Genomic DNA, 6,194 nt, shown 5'->3' with positions numbered 1-6,194 from the left:
TGTAACTTTTATAGCTGCACCTGTTTTGAGCAAGTACTTTGCATATACAGCTGCCCCTATTTACTGTCAGAATAAGTAATGAGCAGGCTGCAGCTCGGGATGCATACATAATGTACCCAAAAACGTTTTTTTTTTTTCTTAGCTTTTAAAAGGCTTCCGAGTGTATTTCCAAATCTGCTCTACAAATCTAAATGTCCCTTTTTTTTTTTTTTTACAGTAGTTTGAAAAAGTATGTGCCCCTTTCAAAATGTCCTCTGTTACTGCCTATTTGTCACAATCAATAGTTTTGGGTTTTGTAATATTAGAGTATTAGTCTTGTAATATTAATTTTTGTATTATTCAAAACACAAGATATCCAACATGCAATAACTGGAGTGTACATCTCTGTTCACACTTGTTCTTAACAGAAAACACATTGCTGGACCTGATGGCCAACTTAAAGGGACTATGCCATGATTGATCTAAAAAAATAAAAAGCAGACATCATATAGTATATGGCAGTGTCTTTCTAACAAAGCTAGAACCAGTTCTATACCTCAAATGGATCCAGAGCTCCATCATTAGTTGCTCCAATTGCTCTGCTAAATTTATTTCAGTCTGGCAGCTGGGGATGTGTCCTTTCTAAGGGGCATGTCCTTTCTGCTGCAGCTCTATGAAAGTTGTAACTGTCACAGCATTTAACAGTAGATATGGCTGGTGGCAGTTGAAGGATGGAACTTCAACCTCAGTAGGTAGACATGCATATTACTACACTGATTAAACACCAAGGGGTGCCATTATACAGAAGTAATGAGAATATCTCACAATTGTAGCACTTTTGTAGAAAAGTCATTTGTTTGTCATGCTGAATTATGTTAAAATAACATTTAATAGTAGCACAACCCCTTTAAAGTGGTGCCACACAGCGTTTTTCTGTCATTTTTTCTCACATTTCATAGCTAGATGTCTGATGTAGCTGAACAGGGAATAATAAAAAGCACTACAGCAGTGCATTTTAAATCGCCTTTTTGGGGTCGATTACTTTTTTCCAAAAATCAGCATGCTCTAGGTATCCGTTCTTCCATAGACTTCTCTATGGTAGAAAAGAAACGCATAGCAAAAATGTGTGATGAAAAAAATTAATGTTAGGTCTAGATTGCATTTATTGGCCTATATTACTTTGAGGCTACAATACGCTTACAGATGACACTGCACACCCACAGACTGTGGCTCCAGCATAAATAAGTCATACCTTTAGTTGGCCTCCACCCCCATATAGTGTAAAGCTACATGGTGTGCAAATAACCCTACCAAACATGCCTAATTATAACTGCATAGTATAGTGCCCAAATAACACTTCCACTGAGTTTCCTAAATAGCAATGCTATACAGTTCCACCATCATACACTGCAGCAATAATATATGTACAGTGGCAGCATCATATAGTGCACTGATGGCGAACCTTTTAGAGACCGAGTGCCCAAACTGCAACCCAAATCCCACTTATTTATCTCAAAGTGCCAACACGGCAATTTAACCTGAATACTAATATAAAATATCTTCCATGTACTTTATCATTTAGCTATAATAGCCTGCCCTACATTCTGTGCGCTACCTGTGATATACAGGCAGGAATGGCAGGAAAGGTCTAAGGCATATTGGTACACCATAAACTTTTTCCAGGGTGTGGGTGCCCACAGAGAGGGCTCTGAGTGCCGCCTCTGACACCTGTGCCATAGGTTCTCCACCACTGATATAGTGCTTAAAAAATAGTTATACCATTATATCTCTCACCAGAGATGTGGATCCTCTAAGCCTCAATTGGTTTGGTGCTTGTAAGACTGGGGTGCAGAATTTAAAGAATATCCACGTTATTCACCATCAAACCCACAAGAAGGATGCAGTTCAGATTCACAGGTTGCATTAACTAGAATAGTAGCCGATTGTCAGATGTGTTGAAGGACACAGTAGCATAGTTAGGAATGCAGCCACGAGTCAACAGTAGAGGGGACAGAATGCATCCAGCTAGAGAACAAGATAAGGCCATAGAAAATGAGCCAGGGATCAGAACCAGGTGCAAGAATAGCAGCTAACAAGTGATAAAGCCAAGGGCCAAGACAGGAGCAGAATCCAGGAATAAAGCAGTTATCAGGGTTAGAATCAAGTAAAATGCAGGAAAATACCTTAATATGCAAGGAATATAATGCCATGTGAGATGCCCTCTTCACAAGAGGCAGCTGATATCAGCCCTGAATTAATGTAATTAGTGCTGAGATTGACATTTCTGGGCCCCCAAGCAAACTTATGTCTGGAGGTCCTAATCAGGACAGGCAGCCAGGAATCAGTATTCCTGGGAGTGGTTCCCTGTCTGTCCACAACTGTGTCTGCGTCATCAGGATGCAGATACAGTTGAAAGCTGTGGCCTAAGCCGATTTTAGCTTTTCTGCTGCCTGAGGTGAAAACTGAACGGGTGCCCCCATCCCCATGTTAAACAGTCAATCCATCTCTCCCACCAAAGGCATACTGCTGAAGGCTTATTTGAACTGGGCATTACGTACCATGCAGTGATGTCTCCTCTGATGTAGATGTTCTCTTTCCTTTTCTTCTCCATTCAGACCAGACCAGAGCTTCTTTCAGGTAAGTATTCTCTGATGTAAACATTCTCTTTCTTCACCTTCTCCATTTGAACCAGACCATCGTGAGGAAGTATTTCAGCAGCAGAGTTTGCCACACAGGCATCTTAATTACCTAACTTTTCCATAATCTCCCATCCTGGTGACCCAGCAGTGTTATCCTGCTGCCACCCCCAATACTGTGCCCATGGTGCTCCCAACTGCCCCAAAATACAATACTTACTAAATAACAGTGTCATACTGATAGTGTCCAACGTGCTCCCAAAAGTCTCACCTATAGTAATAATCTCCCAGACTGGCCTCATTAACAATAGCTCCCCCCACAGTGCCCCCTACAGTGCCCTGCTCTCCAACAGTGCAATGACCTCCATATTGTGCCCAATAATAATGCCCCCACAGTATCCCCAGTAGTAATAATGCAGTTATTATGCCCCATGTAATGCCCTCAGTATTTAATTGTGTTGTTTGCGTTGATTTTGTTTGCATGCCACTGAACATAATCAATCAAAATGTTTTTGGAGTATAGAAGGAAATAACACCAGCAGGGGAAGAAAATGCAAACATGAATACAGGTGTTTCCTTAAAGGGGTTATCGAAGACTATAAAAATGTTCCCATTATGCCAGGCCCCTCACAATGAATATACTTACTTCAATCCCTGCGCTGCTCCTGGTCTCCGGACCACCGCTGCAACTTCTCCTCGTGGGCGGATGAAAACATGAGGGGTCCGGCATATGGGGGACATTTTTATAGTCTTCGACAACCCCTTTAATATTACAGAAAGTTTTTACCTTTTACTCTTGCCCATACTTCTCCATATATACAATTAGACATTTAATAAACTGAACATGATGAAGGCAGCACCTTTAAACTCTTAAAACATGCTGTAGGCCAAAGTCACTTCTTGAGCTAGATTTGTTACTCATAAGGCCATTGAAGACATTGTAATTCATTGGAAAACAGGCTCTTAAAAAACCTAATCACCGGAAGGCAAATGTGGTAGGTGGGTAATTGAGAAACACGCAGAAACGTTTTAAGAGCACGTTTAATAGTGCAGTCACAGTAATTTAGTAGCCAAAATTAAAATGCAATTCACCTCAAATCAACCGAAAAGGTTTAATCCCAGGAAGGCTCAAACAGTTTTGGTAATTAACTTACTGAAAGGACAAGACAGTAAAAGAAAGTTTAGTAGTGTATTAAAAAATGTAAATGACTTTGCTTACACCCATATGTGGGTCAACATGTTTTGCCAGCCTTTGTTGTGGCATATGGGGTTGACAATTCCAACATAACCAGATGATTTACAAACATTGTCAGTCCTCTTTTTTGCAGCTCAATGTATTTTATGAATAGTTTATAATTCCCATTGATTACCCGATAGCTAGTTTTGGATTTTAGGTTATAATTTCCAGTTGATTACCCAATAGCTAGTTTGGGAATTAGGCTGCAGCTCTGCTATAATTGTAACATGGGCAGCTTCACGTGAGTGACTTAGGAGGAATTAGAGGTCTGCACTCTGCAGTTATAGAAAGTCTTCACAAAGATTCTGTACATTACAATCCAAAGTTTTTATGTTTGACAAGAGATGTGCTTTAGAAGGCAAAGTCAATGACAGCCATAAGTATTCATTTCCAGTAAGAGCCATTAACAAAAGTATAAGGGTGTATACTTATATTAAGTCCTCACTGGGACCTTTAATATGCAATCTTTAGATCACTTTTCCAATATACTACTGTGATTTAATATAAAAGTGTGTGGGAAATAAATGATATTTCTATGGAACACTGCCACCTAACATGCTCAATAGGAACCACTGCCTTATTAGTCTGGAAATCTTCAGATAGACCCAGGCTATTAAAGAGAATGAACGGCTTCCCTGATCTCTGCGCAGGGAACCGGTTCGGGTCCAGGGAGCACAATGCTCCCACTGAAAGCCATCTCAGATGCTGTGGTCACAGTTGACTATGGCATCTAAGGGCTTAAGCATCTCCCTGGGTGTCTGCTGTGATGCCAAGACAGCCCCTTTAGCTCATCCTTTGATTTCAAGACATCCCCATGAAAAAAGGGAAGCTGAGTATATCTGCAAACCAAAAATACCAAAGGGTATGAATTGAAGGGTAAAGCAAATATTTGCAACACTAGACATTAAGCCCATTACAATAACGGGTCCTAGAACAGTAGTAGGTGTGGGCAGCGTGTGGAGCACTGTGTGATCATTTGTCGGTACGCTGGTGTTGGCGGCACAGTTGCGTGTTGGGCGGCGGTGATTAGGCAGCATGCTGGTGTGGGCATTTCGGGCGTCGTGTGCTAATTGGTCGTGACAGTTCTGATCCCTGTTCACACTGGTGCGGCTCCACGTCTGGCCTCTTCTCAACTGACTTACAGCCGCCTTCATCATGTTTCCCGGATTTGGCTGGTAAGAGCCTCATTGCAGGTGTGATCTCTCCTCATCCCCATCCCTATGGTAACAGACCGCGGGGGCCGTGTATACATCTATACCTCCTATATGTGTGTGGACGTGTGTACCCCCTACAGACATGGTTTGGCTTTTCTACATTTTATAATGTCTTGCTATTTCAGTAGTTCCTTATTTGCACAGCAGAATCAAAGTTCCTTATAAATAGGTAAAAAATAGATTTAAAGAAAACATAGACTATATTACGTGATTCAAAGGTATATGAAGGAAGTAGACAAAATGGATGCTACTTTACGCATATACTAAAATATTGCTTACTTCATCAGTTCCTCTTACATCATGCTCATGATTTATTAGTAGATATTAGCTAAACAGACTTTTAAGCATAAAGACTTAAAATGAATACTTAACAATTAAGTACAATTACCACAATTCATGTTCATTAAAGGTGTTGTCCAGGCTATGTAAAAAAATAAATAAAGCACTGTAAATCTGATAGTCAGCAATATATACATAACCTAAGCAAGTTTTAGACAAAAATAATTATTTTTACAAATTTCCCTAGTTATGTTCTGGCCATTTGTTGACATGCAGTTGCAGAGCTATGGGGAGTATAACAACAATACAAGCTATACAGTACAATAACATTGCTGATACACACAGGGTCTTCCCTCCACCACATATATACGGCGAGAAGCACCATGCAGTATGGTGCAGAGATCACCAGTAAATGGAGAATTGACTTTTTAATCTTTCTTTTCAGAAAAAGGAATGGTAGAGTTGCAGGGTCGACAAGAGAAGGATTCTAAAGTCAAGATCAATAGCCTATGTTTTTTAACATTAGAGACTGTGTAAGTTCAGAAGATCAGAACTGAAGAAGACCTCTACGAAAGAAACTTCCAGTTACTCCATCACACACACAGTTTTAGGGGGTTATCCAATGTTTGTTATGTTTTATGTTATTTTTTATGATTTTCGAGTAATCTAATGGTACCAAACAGTTTTTTTTCCGGTTAAACCATTAGTGTTAATGGATTAGAAATTGCTTTTGAAACTAAGCTGTATCACTGTATTATAACCACTGCATATTATTTATTTGCAGTTTAAGTGTGTCTAAAAGCGACTATGGATCCTGTCCAAAGATGACAAAGAACATTCTATATCATA

This window comes from Bufo gargarizans, chromosome 5 (assembly GCF_014858855.1).
Source record: "Bufo gargarizans isolate SCDJY-AF-19 chromosome 5, ASM1485885v1, whole genome shotgun sequence".
In the NCBI taxonomy this organism is placed as follows: domain Eukaryota; kingdom Metazoa; phylum Chordata; class Amphibia; order Anura; family Bufonidae; genus Bufo; species Bufo gargarizans.
The sequence above is the reverse complement of the archived record's forward strand: the minus strand, read 5'-3'. Positions refer to the sequence as shown.